Raw genomic sequence first — 20284 nt, forward strand, 5'->3', positions numbered from 1 at the left:
TGTCCAACTGAAATGTCAGAGACATCAACTGTCAAACTTAGTACTGAAGGAAATTGGACATTTCATACTTAATGACCTAATACATTTAGGTGCTCTATTTTTAATCTTAATTCCATTATGGAATTGTCTTCGGTTTTCATAGTCTATTTCTAACAGTTTCTTCTACTCAGTGTCTCTTCTTCACGCTGAGTTTCACATGAACACACTAATTCTGTTTATACCTCTTCTTCCTGTTTTCCTGCTCATTCTCTTCTCGTTCTGCTTATTATTTTATTATTACTTTTTTTTGAGACAGAGTCTTACTCTGTTGCCCTGGCTAGAGTGCCATGATGTCAGCCTAGCTCACAGCAACCTCAAAACTCCTGGGCTCAAGCAATACTTCTGCCTCAGCCTCCCGAGTAGCTGGGACTACAGGCATGCACCACCATGCCCGGATAATTTTTCTATATGTTTTTAGTTGGCCAATTAATTTTTTCTATTTTTAGTAGAGACAGGATCTTGCTCTTGCTCAGGCTGGTTTCAAAACTCCTGACCTTGAGCAATCTGCCTACCTCGGCCTCCCAGAGTGCTAGGATTACAGGCGTGAGCCACCATGCCCGGCCTTCCCTTATTATTTTTAATACCACTAATATTACTATTACTACAAGTACTACTATTATTACTAGTGCACTTTTGTTTTCACTAGGATGTTTACCATGCCCAACACTTACTTACTTACTTACTTACTTACTTATTTATTTATAAAACCTAAAATTGAAGACATTAGTACCATATCTAACATTTAAAAGCAAGGTACCTTGGTGTTTCTGCTTTTAAGACAAGACATATAAACAATTTCCTAAAACTTTCTGCATTTCTCATTAGTGCTTTTGGTAGGATTCTTTCTTTCTTTTCTTTCTTTCTATTTTTGCAGAGTCTCACTCCATCACTGAGCTAGAGTGAAGTACCATCATCATAGCTCACTGCAACTTCCAACTCCTGGGCTCAAGTGATTCTCCTGCCTTAGCCTCCAGAGTAGTCAGGGGCGCATTCCACCACACCTGGGCAATTTTTTATAGAGACGGGGTCTTGTTCTTGCCCAGGCTGTTCTTGAACTCCTGTCTTCAAGCAGTCCTCCCATCTAGGTCTCCCAAAGTGCTAGGATTACAAGTGTGAGCCACTCTACCTGGCTATGTTTCTGAGTGTACAAATTATATAATGTGTTCTCCATCTTTGTTACATGTTAGGGTATTTGGTTCATTGAACCTGCATCTTAATATGTTTCTCTTCTCTGTCTTTCCCTTTTCCCTCTCTCTCCCTTTTATTATTTCTTATCAGTTTTGAATATTTTTATGTCATTCTTGCTTTTGATAGGGGTTAACTTTCTTAGCAAACCTAATTATTAGTTCTCATTGGTTGGAAATACATTATCAATGATCATAAAGCTCCACTTTTCCTTGTCAGAATATAAACATGTTTTGAGCATGCATGCCATGTGGTTCTATACTTGATTGTGTGCTGATAAATATTTAAAACTTTTTAGAAGTTTTAGAAAGGATAAGGTGTCACATTTGATATCCAAAAGAAGGCCAATTGGCTATTTCCTAAGAAGCTTCAAGGAATGATACACCTTTCATGAAATTTGTCAAAGTTCAGAATCAGGTTTGTAGCTTCACAGATTTAGAAACCTGGTCTGGGAGCCATTTTCTCTTTTTTCTATTTTTCTATTACAAATTAAATTTGTAGTTCAGCTTTTTAAGAGAATAAGCAGTATACTATATTATCAGTACTTTTACATTTAAATTGCACTTGACATCTAAGAAGTTGTATTCTGGTGGGATTTAAACCATTGTTTTATGACTGGCTTAGGGCATTTGAAGAATTGACGTCACAAGGAACCACTAAAGTCTTTTTATATTCAACACAGGGAATAGTAGCCATGAAATTAATATTTTTGTGGGGTGGAGTGGTTATGACAGAGTTGTACAAGAAATATAGCAACATATATAATTATGTTTTAAACACTTGCTCCTGCTCAACTATGCTTATTAGCAGGAATCCTAGCATTGTTGATTGCCTTTTTCATCTCAAGAAATACAGAGTTATTCTACTTTTATTAATATTTTGTGTAACACTTGCTTGGCACGGGACTGTTGGTTGACCTCTGCTGCCATGATCTTCCTATTATTCACTGCTTACCTTTGTGTCTCTTTTGGCAGTGGGATGTTAAACAGGGGTGCCTACAAAAGCATGTGTACTACTGTGCCCTGTCTAATGGGTTCGGTAAAGATAATGTTAGCATGGGCCATGTCCATGGTGGAAATCTACTAACAGGAACTATATACTCTTATAGAAATATTTTCTAATTTGTAAATATAGTATAAAAGTTGGGCAGAAACCAAATTGCTTTGGTTTGCATTAGTTTTTTTAAAAAAACTAGTTTGAAAACTTGTGCTGTCAGTATTCAAAGTCCAGCATTTAAGAACATGTGTCTTAGTATAATTCTGTGAATCAAAATCAGTGCTGCTTAGAAATATTTGCCAGTGGATGATATCAGAACTATTTTTTAGTAGGATTTGGAGTGGTTATGTGGAACAACTTTTCATGTAGTTTTTCAGTGGAAATACATGATACTCTTATTCTGTTTTTCTTTATACTTATATTACTCCTGGGATAACAGGTGTGAGCCTCCATGCTCAGCAATATTCTATTTTCTTTCTTTCTGGAAACAGGGTCTCACTTTGTTGCCCAGTGTGGAGTGGAGTGTCATGATCATACCTAGTTGTAACCTCAAATTTTGAGGCTCAAGTGATCCTCCTGCCTCAGTCTCCTGAATAGTTAGGACTACAGGTGCCTGCCACGCCTGGCTAATTTTTAAAATTTTTTGTAGGTTTCACTATGTTATACAGGCTGATCTTGAACTCCCGTTAAAGCGATACTCCTGTCTTGGCCTCCCTTCAAAGTGCTGGGATTATAGATGTGAGCTACCCCACCTGGCCAATATTCTTTTTTTTAAAAGCAATTCTAATATCAGTTCCCTCCTTGCCTTTTCAGTTCTTGCTATTGTTTTTTTGTCCTTAATTTCTCTTAACATGCTTTTAAAGGAAAACATTTTGCAGTAGAGTTACTTTAAGGTTAAGACCTTAATAACACCAGTGATAGGATACTAACTACAGTTGACAGGTTATTACTGTAGAAATTTCTGTCTTTGCTAATGGGAATGGTAAAATAGTGATATTATGAATGATAAAGCAGTTGTTAGGGAAGATAGGTCATTTCTTTAGGAACACTAGACTTTATGTAGTTTTAAACAAAATTTACACTGTTTTTGTAGAATGTAGTAGAATTTCATTTTTGTATATCTTTAAAATCTTCAATATAACTTTGGACTTTTTTTTTTTTTTTTTGAGACAGAGTCTCACTTTGTTGCCTGGGCTAGAATGCCATGGCATCAACCTAGCTCAACAGCAACCTCAAACTCCTGGACTCAAGCAATCCTACTGCTTCAGCCTCCCGAATTGCTGGGACTACAGGCATATGCCACCATGCTCAGCTAATTTTTTATATATATACTTTTAGTTGTCCAGCTAATTTCTTTCTATTTTTTTAGTAGAGACAGGGTCTCACTCTTACTCAGGCTAGTCTCGAACTACTGAGCTCAAACGATTCTCCTGCCTTGGCCTCCCAGAGTGCTAGGATTACAGACGTGAGCCACCATGCCCGGCCTAGAACTTTATTAATATAGCTCTATTAACAACCTGTTCATTTTGTCTAATTTGATCTATCAAACACAGTGAAGGGATAATGAGATGTTCAGTTTTTAACTTTAATATACATGTTTAGGCCGGGCACTGTGGCTCACGCCTGTAGTCCTAGGACTCTGGGAGGCCGAGGCGGGTGGATCGATCAAGGTCAGGAGTTGGAAACCAGTCTGAGCAAGAGCGAGACCCTGTGTCTACTAAAAATAGAAAAATTAGCCTGGTATGGTGGCACATGCCTGTAGTCCCAGTTACTCGGGAGGCTGAGGCAGGAGGATTTCTTGAGCCCAGGAGTTTGAGGTTGCTGTGAGCTAGGCTGATGCCACTGCACTCTAGCCAGGGCAACAGAGTGAGACCCTGTTTCAAAAAACAAAACAAAACAAAAACCAAAACTCTTGCAATACCTAAAACAGTGTCTTGCACCTAATCACATTACCTGAGGAAAAATATATTATAAAAATCCTACTCCGGGCTGGGCGTGGTGGCTCATGCCTGTAATCCTAGCACTCTGGGGGGCTGAGGCAGGTGGATTGGTCAAGGTCAGGAGTTCAAGAGCAGCCTGAGCAGGAGCGAGACCCCGTCACTACTGAAAATAGAAAGAAAATTAATTGGCCAACTAAAATATATAGAAAAAATTAGCCAGGCATGGTGGTGCATGCCTATAGTCCCAGCTACTCGGGAGCCTGAGGCAGAAAGATTGCTTGAGGCCATGAGTTTGAGTTTGCTATGTATGAGCTAAGGTGATGCCATGGCACTCTAGCTCAGGCAACAGAGTGAGTCTGTCTCAAAAACAAAAAAGAAAGAAAAAATATATACATAGTTAGAATATAGCATCCAGAATAGTAATAGGAAGTAGCAGTTTTTCAAATTAAAATTCTATTTACATTTCTGCTTTGAAGGCCAATTAAAAATTATTTGAATGAATTAAATATTGCTAACAAAAATTTAAAAGCACACAGTAAAATTTTCTCCAGAAGTTCCCCATCCACTTATCCACTTCTCAGAAAAGTAACCATTGCTGTTAGCTTTTAGTGTATCCATCCAGAATTTCTTTATGCATATGTGAACAAATATATTTATTTATATTCTTACCACCCCCACAAAGAGGTGATTTTTCACATACTATATGTACCTTGCCTAGTTTTTTACTTAACAGTATATCTTGAGTCTCCTCACCCTAGTATTGGCACACAGAGATAATCCTCATTCTTTTTTTTTTTTTTTTTACAGTTGCACAGATTTCCATGATATAGTTTGGATTTTTGTCCCATTTAAGTCTCATGTCGAAATTTGTTTTCATCATATGTATTTTTATTTAGGAAAAGTAAAATAAGAGTATATAGGGCCGCGGGCGTGGTGGCTCACGGCTGTAATCCTATCACTCTGGGAGGCCTAGGTTGGTGGATTGCTCAAGGTCGAAACCAGCCTGAGCGAGACCCTGTCTCTACTAAAAATAGAAAGAAATTAATTGACCAACTAAAAATATATATACAAAAAATTAGCTGGGCATGGTGGCACATGCCTGTAGTCCCAGCTACTTGGGAGGCTGAAGCAGGAGGATTTCTTGAGCCCAGGAGTAGTTGAGGTTGCTGTGAGCTAGGCTGATGCCACTGCACTCACTCTAGCCTGGGCAACAAAGTAAGTAAGACTCTGTCTCCAAAAAAAAAAAAATAAAATAAACAGTATTTAGGTTTGTTTTGTCCTTTGCCTTATAATTTCTTATTATGTAGTGATGAAATCAATATTTATGTTTTTCCAGCATTTTATTTACTCCCTTTTTAATCTTTATTGAGGTGTAATTAACAAAAAAAAGTGTATATTCAAGGTGTACAGCATGATGTGTTTATATATATATGTATAGTGAAATGATTACTAGTCAAGCTAATTAACATCTCCATCACCTCTCAGAGTTACTGTGTATATATGTACGTATAGAATTCTTCTTTTATTTCAGTAGATTGAGGGGTACATGTGTTTTTGTTACATGGATGAACTGAGTAATGCTAAGGTCAGGATCATGTCAAAATTTGATCCCCAGCTGGAGGTGGGGCCTTGGGGAGATGTTTGTGTCATGGGGGTAGATCCCTCTTGATCAACTTGGTACCATCCTGGTGGTAATGAGTGAGTTCTTGCTCTGCTTATGTGAAAGCTGGTTAGTTGTCTAAAAGAGTGTGGCTCTCCTCCTTTTCTCTCTTGCTTCCTCTCTCACCATGTGACATGTCTGTCCTCCTTCACTTTCTGCCATGAGTAATAGCTTCCTGAGGCCCTCACCAGAAGCAGATGCCCACGTCATACTTCTTGTTTAGAACCATGAGCCAAATAAACTGCTTTTGTTTATAAATTATTCAGCCTCTGATATTCCTTTATAGCAATGCAGAATGGACTAAGACAATCCAAATACAATAGCAAAGTGATGATTCTCCTTGCTTATGGTTGGTGGCCTAGCAGATTGGGAGCTGTTCCTCTCATTGGTCACTTTACTGTTGGTCAACTCTTTTTTTCTCTTTCAGTGAAGTTCTCTTCACTGTTCTGGAGTGTGTTCTATTTTGTCTGTCAATAGGTTTCTATCTTTTTTTTACATTTTGGAAATTTATTGAAAAATTTCTCATCATCTGGTCCTTCTCCAATTACTTTGTATTATATTTTTATAACATTCATATTATTTTATTGATGTCTCTGATTAGAGGAGGTAAAGCACATAACATATTTAAATATACTGCTAACTTATGAACCTTTTTTTTTTTTATGCTGACAGGGTCTTGCTCTGTCACCCAGGCCAGAGCGCAGTCATGCAGTATATAGCTCACTGCAGCCTCGAACTCCTAGACTCAAGCGATCCTCCTGCTCAGCCTCCTGAGTAGCTGGGACTACAGTCCTACAGGCATGTGCCACCACACCCAGCCTGTAGAGATGGGGTTCTTGTTATTTTGCCTGGGCTGGTCTCAAACTCCTGGCATCAAGTGATTCTCCTACCTTGACCTCCCGAAGTGCTAGAATTATAGGTGTGAGCCACTGTGCTCAGCCTCAAGTACGTTTGAAAGACATGTGGGTGTCTTTATTCTTGTATCAGTTCTAAGTGTTCTGGTTTCTTTTGGCATATTTAAAATTGTCATCTTGAAATCTTGATTATTTTTGTGTAATATATTGATTTATTCTTTTTTCCCATTTTCCCACCCAGCATTCTGGGAAGTCTTGAATTTGGGTGTCAAATGAAAGATTTAATTTTCCCTAATGTCAAGTATTTCTTTTATCTAGAATTCTTACCCTTCTCGGTGATATTAACTTTTTGCTTTACCTATTTTCCTTTTAATCTTATCTTGTTATTTTTTCTTCTTTCCTAGTTCTGTTGTTACTAGCTTATTTTCCTTTTCTTATCTCTTCTCCTTAAGATGTTTCGTCCTCTGGCAACCTCTTGAGGATACAAAAGTTTTCTAAAACTTTATTTTTTTAATGGGATTTTACATTAATTTATTTTTAAAGTTCTACTTTTCGTCTGTATTTTCATGATGATGTTGTTTTTCTTTTGTTAAATGATAAAAGATTCATCCAGTCCTGGTGCTTGTTATTAGTAGCTGACAGGGCATAGATTGTTCTTGTCTGCACTGTTGTTTGAATTTCAGTTGGAATGCCTGTTCACATTATGGCGATTATCTAGTTGGGATTGTGCTGGGTTGAAATGGAATATTCCTTTGACTTCTACTGCATGATCATTTGAACAGATGGAATATATTAAAATTATAGTTTTTGGTATGTACTGTTTTCTGGGCTTCCCTGTCTTTTTCAACTATTTCTATTATGAGTGACTACAAAAGTATATACATGATCATCAACACTTTGAATGCAAAAAAGAAAAAAAGGTAATATATATATTTTTCCTTCCTAGTTATTTTCTTGGACTTTACTTTCCTCAGTAAAAGAAATGAAGTTTTTAAAAAGATTTATAGACCATTTAGACTAGCAGTTCTGACTTTTTGGTCTTAGGACACACAACAATTATTGAGGACCTCAGAGAACTTTTATGTGAATTATATCTAGTAATATTTATTGTATTAGAAATGAAAACTTAAAATTTATATTAATTAAAAATAACAATAAACTATTATTAATAGAAATAACATTTTTTGAAAAACAATTATATATTCTAAGGCAAAAAAGAACTTAGTGCAAGAGCAGTATTGTTTTTACCTTTTTCCGATTAAAAAATGTCTGGTTTAATTGAAGACAACTGGATTTTCTCTTGTTTTTCATTCAGTCTATTATGCTATCCTTTGTTATGTAGCCTCTGAAAAAATGCACTGTACACTCACCAGAGACTGAGAGTGAAAAGGGCAGGTTCTTTAGTAGTATCATTATGAAAATAGTTTGGATCTCCTGGATAACCTGAAAGGATCTGAGGGCCTCCAAGCATCCGTAGATACACTTTGAAAACCATCTACGATAGAAGAATCTTTTTGGTACAGTTTTATCAGCCTAGAAATTCTGATAGTGTATTGACTGTTTGTTCTGGTAGGAGCTTTAAGGTTTTCATCCTGTTGTTTTCCTGGGCATTTCAGTAGATGTTTTGAAAAGTATGTATCAGAGCTGCTAGACAGACAGTATTTTAAACTGTAAAGCTCTGTTATTATTTGCTGCTTTTACATTTTATAATAATTAATTAAAATAGATTTAGGGGGTACATCCCTTTGTTACAGGGATGAATTGTATAATGCTGAAGTCAGGGCTTTTAGTGTACCCATCACCAGAATAGTGTACACTGTACCTGATGGTTTTTTATCCCTCACCTACCTCTGACCCTCCTCGCTTCTTAGTTTCCAATGTCCGTTACACTATTATATGACCATATATGCCCATCCTTTACCTCCCAGTTGTGAGAACATGTGGTATTTGTTTTTGCATTCCTGAGTTACTTCACTTTGGGTAATGGTCTCCAGTTCCATCCAAATTGCTGCAAAAGACATTATTTCATTCCTTTATGGCTCAGTAGTATTCCATTGTGTGTGTGTGTGTGTGTGTGTGGTGTGTATGTATATGTATACACACACATATGCATACATACCACATTTTCTTTATCCACTTATCAGTGGATGGGCACTTAGGTTGATTCCATGTCTTTGCAATAATGAATTGTGCTGCGATAAACATAGGATTGCAGATATATTTTTGATAAAGTGATTTATTTTCTTTTGAGTAGATACTAAATAAGTAATGTGATTGCTGGATTGAATGGTAGGTCTACTTTCAGTTCTTTGAGGAATCTCCATACTGTTTTCCATAGAGGTTGTACTAATTTACAGTCCCACTAGCAATGTATAAGCAGTCCCTTTTCACTGCATGCATGCCAACATCTGTTGTTTTTTGCCTTATTAATAATAGTCATTCTTACAAGGGTGATGATTAATGATGTTGAACATTTTTTCATGTTTGTAGGCCATTTGTATATCTTCTCTTGAAAAAAATCTGTTCATGTGTTTTATCCACTTTTTGATGGGGTTATTTAATTTTTTTTCTTGCTGATTTGTTTGAGTTCCTTGTAGATTCTGGATAGCAGTCTTTTGTTGGATATATAGTTTGTGAATATTTTCCCTCATTCTGTAGGTTGTCTGTTTATTCTGCTGATTATTTACTTTGCTGTGTAGAAACTTTTAGTTTAATTAAAATCCTATTTATTTTTGTTGTTGCTGTATTTGCTTTTTGGAACTTATTCATACATTCTTTGCCTAGGCCAATATCCAGAAGAACTTTTCCTATTTTTTTCCCCTAGAATTTTTATGGTTTCAAGTCTTACATTTAAGTCTTTAATGCATCTTAATTTTTGTATGTGGTTAGAGATAGGAATCCAGTTTTATTCTTCATGTGGCTATCCAGTTCTCCCAGCACAATTTATAGAATAGTGTATCCTTTCCCCGGTGTATGTTTTTGTTTGCTTTGTCAAAGATCAGTTGGTTGTAGGTATATGGTTTTATTAATATTTCTAGATTCTCTATTCTGTTCCATTGATCTGTGTGTCTACTTTTATACCCGTACCATGCTGTTTTGGTTACTATAGCCATATAGTATAATTTGAAGTCAGATGCTATGAAATCTCCAGATTTGTTCTTTTTGTTTAGAATTGCTTTGGGTATTTGGGCTCCTTTTTGATTCTATATGAAATTTAGGATTTTTTTTCTAGTTCTATGAAAAATGATATTGGTATTTTGGTGGGAATCGCATTGAATCTGTAAATCATTTTGGGCAGTGATTTTATTTATTTAACAATATTGGTTCTTCTAATGCACAAGCATAACATACAAGAGAAAGAAATAAAGGGCATCCAAATTGGAAAAGAGGAGGTGAAACTATCCCTGTTTGTTGATGACATGATCTTATATCTAGAAAATCCTAAAGATCTCCTCCAAAAGACTCCTATAATTGATAAATTCAGTAAAATCTCAGGTTATAAAATTAGTATACACAGATCAGTAGCATTTCTGTACACTAATAACAGTGAAGCTGAGAGTCAAATCAAGAACTCAATGCCATTTACAATGGCTGCAAAGAAGAAAATACCTAGGAATATTCTTAACCAAGGAGATGAACGATTTCTACAAGGAGAATTATAAAACACTGATGAAAGAAATCACAGATGACACAAACAAATGGAAAAATGTTCCATGCACATTTTATAATTATATTCCCCCTTCTTATTTCAGGGCATAGTATTAATAGTTAACTGTGTATATAAGTAGATGTAAAGACCATTCTAAAGTTGTAGCCATTAATAAAGCAATAAGATTGACTGACATATTCTTGTCTAATTGCCTATTTATTTTTCTGCTCAGTTGGCAAAAATAGTAATTCAGTGTCTTTGAGAAACGTCCCATTTTTACTTTAATATGACTAAATCTAATTTTGGATTATTTCCCACTTGTAAAGCTTTATTTCTGTTGAAATAGTAAGTTGTCTTTCTTCGTTCCTGCTTGTCTGTCTCTTGGAACGCGCTGTACTTTTCCCTTAGGAGTCAAGTGTGTATAGTTAGGATGCAGGGAAAAAACATGCAAGGAATCACTCTTGAATGGTTTTAGGAAATTTTGGTTGATTAAAAAAAATAAGCTAGTTCCTCTCCCCTTACCCCATTTTACAAGCTCAAACTCAAATTAAAAAAAAAAACAAAAAACAGATCAAATAATGTCTTTTAAAGTTCCTAGCAGAAGCTTTTCTCTGCTTGGAGTCATTTTACTTTCTTCTGTCTGGTTAGACTAGAAAAAATTTAGTGGAAAATATTTTTATAATAATTTTTTTATTGCTTTTTAAAAAGTAAAATGTTTGTTATATAGGATGAAAGAATAGTAAATGTTAAAATCTCCTTTCTAGTAACTGTATAGGGAATTACAAAAGCTATTCTTTTACTACATTTAATTTTTCAAGGACATGTACACATCTAGTTTAAAAAGAATTTTATAAATGTTCATTTTTGTTCGGTAGGAATTTAAATTTTATGTATATTTATGTATTTTATCTGGCATTCAGATTTATTTTGTAGGTATTGCCTTGCTTTTCTTTATTTTCTTATTTTATCACTAAATGTCAATTTATAGTTCTTAAGTATTTGTCCAAGACTAGTACATAGTGAAAAACAAGCCCTAAGATATGTTACTTTTATCTATACATGTTCTGTGACTTTAGTAATGTTGTATTGTTTGTATTATGGTAAGAGAAAAAGAACTTTTGAGAGTTTGTTATTGCAACTGTGGTTGAAGAGAAGAATCTTTGCTTAAATGTGAAAATCTGTTGTTCACACACAGAAGTGTTTTTAATCATGCCAAATTTTTTATGTAATTACAGATATATTGGTGAAACTGCATTTTTGTGTGAAGATAGATGTAAGATAAAATGAATATTACTATGTATTCTCATATTTGTAGTGTTCAGTTTTGCATTATCTAGTCTATTAATGTCATTCATTATTAGTATTGAATATAGCCTGATGGATCCTTTCAATCTCACTCATCATTTCAGAGGCAAATTTGAGAAAATCATAGTAATGCATACTAAAGAGAATTCTTAATTGCTTTAATAAATGAGCCTAAAGATTTATTGTCCCAGAAAACTTCTTTTGTGACTTTAATTTATTTTAAGTAAACCTTTATTCACTGCAACATGAAGAAATCCTTATAATGGGGGCCAACTATATTTTAAACATTTCTATGAAAGATTTATAATTGGAACATGGAGAAATTTCTACGTTTGCTAAGTATGATAGCTTAAAATGTTTTTATAGTTAACTTTCCAGATATACCTATTAGTATATTCAGAAGAAACAAATCAATATTGGTATCTACAATAATTAAGAGGCAGTTACTTTGCCTAAATAATCTGATCAATTAATTGTTCTAACCAACAGTGATTGTGAATTTGTTGCAGGTTAACAAAGGCACGTACCTTGAGACTGTATTCATATTTAACTGAACACTTTTTTTAAAGTGTGTAAGTCAACAGTGTGTGCCAATACTTTTTATTAATATCTGACCTAGTAATGTCTTACCTAGTAGGTTTATTAGAATTTTAAAGTGAAAGGTTGGGTGCAGTGCTCATGCCTGTAATCCTAGAACTCTGGGAGGCCAAGGTGGGAGGATTGCTTGAGGTCAGGAGTTCGAGACCAGCCTAAGCAAGAGTGAGACTCTGTCTCTACTAAAAAATAGAAGAAAAAAAAATTAGCTGGGCAACTAAAAAATAGAAAAACATTAAATGAGTGTGGTGGCACATGCCTATAGTTCCAGCTACATGGTAGGCTGAGACAGGAGGATCGCTTGAGCCCAGGAGTTTGAAGTTGCTGTGAGCTAGGCTGATGCCACAGCACTCTAGCCTGGGCAGTAGAGCGAGACTCTGTTTCAAAAACAAAAATAAACACCCCCCCCAATAAACCAAGAATTTTAAAGTGAAATACTGCAGATACTGTTAGATAACAGGACTATGCCACATATCAGGGGTAGTGAATCTGTGACTCCACAGTCATGCACCCTGTGAAGTCACCAGTATGGACTAAATATTGTATAACTAAACATTCTAAAGTAGAAAAAGTAGATAAACTAGTTATCTAACTAGTTGGGTATAGTTTTGTATTTACTTATGAAAATGCTTTCAGAAATCACTTCAGTGAAGCCCTTAAACTCATAGGTTCAAGCAACTCTCTAGGGCCTAAGATTCTGAAGACAAATGCATGAAAACAAACTCTAAGTCATAGATGTGATTCCAGTGCATAATTAGTTCTGCAGCTTTAAGTAATGAAGTTCAAGAAGATTGTTGGAAAATTTTATTGTTTACACAGAACCAGGTCTTCTGTACCTTGTTTTACCAAATAAGATGCCATCAATTTTAAGGCCATACTATCTAGGTTTGTGTAAGTACACTCTGATATTTGCACAATGACAAAATCACCTAATGATACATTTTTCAGAATGAACTGTATATTTAAACTTAATTTGCTGGTGTTTAGGATTTTTTTGCCTATATCATAGAATATTTTTATATTTAAAGTAAAATCTAAATTATCTTGATGTATAGTAGTAACCTATATGATCTAGTTATCTTTTAAAATTTTGTTTTCCATATGTATGTGTAACTTTAGAATTCTGCTATAATCTTCAGGGGGAAATCCAGGTGTGTGTTTGAATTCCTTTCTAAATTTGTCGATTTCTTGGAGCCTACCAAAATCTCTATTTGTTTCTTTGTCCTTCAGCAGTGGCCCTTTGCCCAGAATTGGGAAATGCCCATAGGGAAAAACTGGCTGTATAAATTCAACTCGTTTTTTTTTTTTTGAGACAGAGTCTCACTTTGTTGCCCAGGCTAGAGTGAGTGCCATGGCATCAGCCTAGCCCACAGCAACCTCAATCTCCTGGGCTCAAGCGATCCTACTGCCTCAGCCTCCTGAGTAGCTGGGACTATAGGCATGTGCCACCATGCCCGGCTAATATTTTGTATGTATATTTTTAGTTGGTCAGTTAATTTCTTTCTATTTTTAGTAGAGATGGGGTCTCACTCTTGCTCAGGCTGGTTTCGAACTCCTGACCTTGAGCAATCCACCCACCTCAGCTTCCAAGAGTGCTAGGATTATAGGCGTGAGCCACTGTGCCCAGCCTCAACTCATTTTTTAACACTTTTCCTCTGTCCCTAATCTTAGCTTTTTCTCAGTTATTTTCTTTCTAGAGCTATTTGCCATAAGGTACTTCATCCTGCCCAGAAGCAGATCATTGCAATTTTCATTTACTTTGAACGGCACTTAACAGTATAGTAGTGTCATTCCTTGACTTTGTTCTTCTCCTTCAATATTGTCCTGGCTATTTGGGGTCTTTTGCCTCTCTGTATAACCTTTATAATCATTTTATTGATATCCAGAAAATAACTTGCTGGGATTTTAATTGGGACTGTGTTGAATCTATAGATCAATAGGCTGACATGGAATATCTCTCCATTTATTTAGATATTCTTTGATTTCTTTCATCAGACTTTTATAGTTTCCCTAATACAGATTTTGTACACAGTTTGTTATATTATACCTAAGTATTTCAGTGTATTTGGTGCTACTGTAAAATGATACTGTTTTAAATTACAAATTCCATTTATTCATTGTTAATAGACAGGAAAGCGATTGATTTTTGTATATTAACCTCGTATCCTGCAACCTTGCATTATATAATTGCTTATTAGTTCCAGGAGTTTTTTGCTTATTCTTTCAGATTTTTGTATATACTTGATAATACTGGTTGTGAAAAAAGACAGTTATTTATTCCTTCCCAATCTGTGTACCTTTTTATTTCTGTTTCTTGTCCTAATTCTTTAGCTAGGACTTCCAGTAAGATGTTGAAAAGGAATGCTGAGAGTAGACAACTTTGCCTTGTTCCTGATCTTTTGAGAAAGAGTCTGATTATTTTTGATTCTCCTTCTCCTATTAGCTAAACCTGTAGGGGTGGATATCTGGCTAATGCTTTATAGTTTTGCTTTCTTTCTTTTTTTTTTTTTTTTTTTTTTTGAGACAGAGTCTCGCTTTGTTGCCCAGGCTAGAGTGAGTGCCGTGGCGTCAGCCTAGCTCACAGCAACCTCAATCTCCTGGGCTCGAGTGATCCTTCTGCCTCAGCCTCCCTGGTAGCTGGGACTACAGGCATGTGCCACCATGCCCGGCTAATTTTTTTTTTTTTTTATATATATATCAGTTGGCCAATTGATTTCTTTCTATTTATAGTAGAGACGGGGTCTCGCTCTTGCTCAGGCTGGTTTTGAACTCCTGACCTTGAGCAATCCGCCCGCCTCGGCCTCCCAAGAGCTAGGATTACAGGCGTGAGCCACAGCGCCCGGCCTAGTTTTGCTTTCTTTATTTAATATTGTGGACCTACTAGCCTCAGGAAAATTTTCCACCACCACCTCTACAACCATCATCATTATCATCTTTAATATATTAATATATTTTTAAAATGAGACTTTTTCACTGGATAATTGGGAGGAATCTATAGGTTTTCCTGTGATAAATTCAGCCTCCAGAATGTACCACTTATGTGGCTTTTCAGGGCTTAAATTCTTCAGACTCCCAGCTTTATACCATTTATTCCATATACCATTCTGTACATTCCCACTTCTAGCCATATTGCAGTACTGAGAATTTTAGTCCCAGAGAGGCATTTGTGGGGATAGGGTTTGAGGATGTGTGTCAGTGTTTCCATCTAGTCCTACTTAGTATGTGAAATACTTTTTAGAAGGTAAAATATAGTTCTGCAGCTGTAGCAGGTAGATAGAAATGCCCCTTTTATTGTTGGATGGGAGATGTATGTTGTGAGAGAGTGATCTATTGGAAAATTTGTTTGATGTGGATTTGAAATAACAAAGGGCCTAGTAGTTGTCTGTTGGTAGCAGTTAAGGAGATAGAGGAGAAGAGGATGTCAGCAGAGTTAAAAGTTGAGGAACTTGGATGCTGGGTTGATTGCCCATGTGGATGGTGGCAAGATGGTGGCACACGTGAAGAAGATCATGATTACTCAAGTGCTATAGTCTTTGTTGGTAGTTTGAAAGATGATATTGAAAAATTAGGGTTAAGGTTAGAGTAGCCAGTGGGCATGATGCCAAAGGAACAGGTCTTTTTACACAATAGTAAACGTAAAGTCTTGGAAGTTTTAAATTGTCAAGAGAATGTAGATCCTACCATTTGGATGGTGGTTATGTGGGACATTTGTTTTTAGCTGCATGAGCCCTTTTAGCATGCTTTTCAGAACTTGCTCTTTTTCATTTTTTTCCTTGGGCTCTTTGAGCCTTGAGTTCCATCTTGCCTTCTCTGTTATGGTGTATGGTCCATTAGTGTAATAGACTATTCCTACTTGAAACCTTCCTCTTTTCTGTAGTTCATTTGAGATACTAAGAAGTCATTTTAGGCAAAAGATGATTTGTAGTACTTCCTTTATCTTCTAAAAATATAAAAAAGGACCTTTTATGCAATTTTGGGGAATATTTAAGTTTATGAAGAACACTATTGATATTAAATAATTTGTTCTAGTTCTTATGGGTATTGTAATAACTGTAAATTTCAGAATTAGAATTTTCCAATAATTTGCCATGTTTACTGAACTATTAACTAAAATAAAGTAGGTTGAAGATATTAAAGGATTCCTGTTATTAATATTATCTTTATTGAAACTGTGATTTGGATACAATTTTACCCATCAGCAAATATGTTTATCAGAAGTCTACTTTTCTTCTATTTATTATGACTTTTGAGAAAGAAAGTGAAATATATGGCCACATAAATGGTTTTAAGTATAGTTCTATGGAGAAAAGACATTAAATTTTATAAAATTATATTTATTACTGATTTTAGGAGAGGTCAACTTAACTTTATTAAAATTAATCTCAGTATGTATTATACCAAAATTATTTTTCTCTTATTCATTATGGTTTGTGCAGCACTAAATACGACTTTTAAAACTGTGTTATTACACTTATAATGAATTGATAGTTAATTTTGTAGCCTTATTTTATCTGTAAATATCCATTAATCTTTTGCCTGACATAATTTGGTTCCACATGGACAAAATAAAGTTAAATTATTCTCCTGATTAATCTGATGCATTGAGCTTACGTTCTTAATACATTGATTTCTTAAAAATTATGTGTATTTGGCTATGTTTTTAGGTGTTTAAGAATACTCGGGAGCAATGGCACATGATACATAGCCTTGTGGAAATTACAGATGGATAGAGAAAATTCAGTTGTTAAATGTTGAATCATCCTACATCTGTACAGATAAAATGACTTAAAAGTGATGGGAAATAGACTTGGAAGTATAGGGGTGGGATGGGTTAGTTATAGTTTAAGTTCAGAGTTCGGCATAGCACCTGAAGGAAATAGGGCTAAGGTTGCTAGTTAGTTTGAGGAGAGGAGAGATGTGATATAGTTCAGAGTGGTTTGTTTACTTCGTTTTTCAACAATTGGAGAATGTATGTGTATATATTTATATGTGTGTATGTAAGCATGAATGTATGTGTGTGTGTATATATATATATATCTACATATCTGCTTCTTCCCATCCCGCTGTTTTCTTTTTTTTTTTTTTTTTTTTTGAGACAGAGCTTTGGTTTGTCAGTCAGGCTTTCACACCCTGTGCCATGATTATAGCTCACTGCAGCCTCGAACTCACTGCAGCCTTCTGAGGCAGGAAGATCACTTGAGGCCAAGCTTAAGAGATCCTCCTGCCTCAGGCTCCTGAGTAGCTAGGGCTACAGGTGCACACTAATAAGACTGGCTCATTTATTTTTTTATGTTTTGTAGAGATAAAGTGTTTCACTCTGTTGCCCAGGCTGGTCTTGAACTCCTGGCCTCAAGCAATCCTCCCGCCTCAGCCTCCCAAAGTGCTGGGATTACAGATGTGAACCACCACGCCCAGCTACCCCTTATTTTTGATGGGATGATCAGAAAAACCAAACTGTAAAAGATCCAAGAATATAGCTTTTTGGTCCCATCTGTCTGACGTATATGAGGTGAGATAACTGTATTTACTTAGTTTAGATGTATGGTATGGGAGGTTTAGAATACCTTGTATATTACTTTTTGATGTTTGAGAAGAAAGGGATTTAATGAAAGCACTAATGTATACATATGTGTTTAGGATTCCTTTTGGGCACATCAGACCAGAGTTGATTCTGCTATAGAGTGTACAGGCTGCCACCTTTGTTTTTGAATGTGTCTTCAGAGCTATAACAAGCTGACACTCACCTTTTGGTGCTGCAGATCTAGGAGTATTCACTGACCAGATAGATTTTAAGGACTGAATTCAATGCTGCAGTCATGACTTAAATGTGAATATTTTTAAGTTTCTGTATCATTGTTTAGAGATAATTAGAGTCTCAATTAGAGTCTCCCCTGGCTTTTGTGTGCTCTGTATCCTCCCACCACCTTGAGATTGTGATTACACTGAGGAAAAAAATGACATTGAAATTTTGAATACTCACATATTTTGATCACCTTTTTTAAGTTTTGGTGTATTATAAATCAGTGTTTTGTCCGGGCATAGTGAGAAGAGATTTTATTACTGATTCTAGGAGGTTCACAAAGATTTTTTTTGAATGTTATTTTCAAACAGAAATTTGAATGATTAATAGTTTTCTATACTTAACAACAGAAGAGTAATAAATCCAAATTGGTGCTGTTATTGGTTTAAATGCATTGCTTTCCCAATACCTAAAATATACTTTGCTTAGTCTTATCTCTGAAACCCAATATTTTATGTCAAATAGCCCATGATATGCTATGAGTTTCTTCCACTGGTTGCATCCATTCCTTTTCCTCATTCAAAAAATATTTTCATTTCTTTCCCATTTTTTATACTTTGCCCTTCTTTTTGCACATCCTTTGAATTTTTAGTCTTAGCCTAGGGACTATGAATGTGTGTGTGTGTAAATATATGTGTATATCCTCATATACTGTATATACATGTATGTACCTCATTAAAAGAAGATTGTAACCCACTAGGCTGAAGCAGGATGGACCTTTTCTGGGAGAGAATGTACATATAGATGCATGGAAGACAACTAATAAGAATTTTAAGTTGGACATGAGGGTCTAATGATAATCCAATTAATGAAAGGTAGTATTCTTTAAACATGTTATGTAAAATTTCAGTGAACCATATAATTTGCTATATTAAATTGTTGATGAATGCTTGACTTTAAGTATAGGAAATAAAAGCATATAACAAAGATACACATATTTTGCTATTTTGTTCATGAAGTATTTCATATAACATTCTAGATAAAGCTTAGTCCTATTTTTATATGATTTTGAACTTTCTATTTCTGTCCTAGCTTAAAATTGATACAAAGAATAAGGAAATGTTATATGCTTTTTATATTGTGGAAAGCAAAGTTTATTTCTTAAAGTCTCACTTCCATTTTCCTGGTACTTTATTAGGCTACAGAACATGTTTAGTTTATAGCTAAATGCCATTTGGTATCCCAATGTGGGTTGTCCTCATCTGGAGATATTTAGTGTCTATTACAGCTAAGCTAAAGGTCTCATCTGTGGTGGCTAACTGGGTCACTTTACTCATTAACAGAGAGGGCAACTATGGCATCATTCTACAGTCCGCCACTTCCTGAGCAGCCTCTTGGTAATAATACCCCACAGGGGAAGTCATAAGCTTTTCTGCTGATGGGTATGACTTTTGAGGACAGCCTAAATTGTATCCACTAGAGAAATTTAGTAACAGAAACCTATTGGAATAGGTTTACACTAACTGCATGGTCTCCGTTAAGACTGCCCTCACTTCAGACACCAGCCTCAAGTTTGGAAGTCCCTAGGGCCATCTTCACTTCAGAATTGCTGGCCACAAATTCTGGGATCCCTACTGACTCTTTCTGATTTGATAATTTACTAGAATGGTCACAGAACTTGGGGAAGCACTCTACTTAGGATTATAATTTTCTTATAATGAAAGGATACAGATTGAAATTAGCCAAAAGAGAGACACATGGGGAAAATCTGGTAGGGGCCCAAATGGGAAGCTTCTGGTTGTCTTTTTCTCATGGAGCCATGGATGGTGGTACCTCTTCCAGGATATGATGTATGACAATCCAGAATTTATACTGGGGTTGATCACATACTGCCTGTGTGTCCAACCTTTAGTTTTTATCCTCTCTTAAAAGTTCAGGCTAATACATTTAGTCTTCAGTTCCTTTTGGGGTTCTGAACTGATACAGTATATTCCAAAGCCACTGTCATAAATCACATTGTTAGACTCTCCATTGCCCAAACCCACCAGGCAAACAAGAGTACTCCTATCAGGGAGGATATTCCAGGGGCCTAAAGATCATCTCCCAGTAGCTACAGGCAAAAGGCCAGACCTCTGTTTGGAAAAGTTAGTTCTTCAATATATACCTGTTTAACAGTGGATGTAGTTTTGAATGAGATATTGTTTTGCAATTTCCCATAGTACTCTGTTTCAAAATCTTAAATTTTATTTTACAAATAAATTTGATTTTTCATTTATGCTCAAATGCAAATATTTAACCTTTTGCTTGGTTTCTTTCTCTCTC

At 35.6% G+C, this 20284-nt stretch overlaps 1 protein-coding gene across 2 annotated transcripts in view; it reads left to right on the forward strand.

Moving 5' to 3' along the window:
* RNGTT (RNA guanylyltransferase and 5'-phosphatase) overlaps nt 1-20284 on the forward strand; it is a 269902-nt gene that overhangs the window by 95682 nt on the left and 153936 nt on the right. The gene's annotated exons all lie outside the window — the stretch shown is intronic.

Source organism: Microcebus murinus, chromosome 5 (genome assembly GCF_040939455.1).
Source record: "Microcebus murinus isolate Inina chromosome 5, M.murinus_Inina_mat1.0, whole genome shotgun sequence".
NCBI classification, from domain to species: domain Eukaryota; kingdom Metazoa; phylum Chordata; class Mammalia; order Primates; family Cheirogaleidae; genus Microcebus; species Microcebus murinus.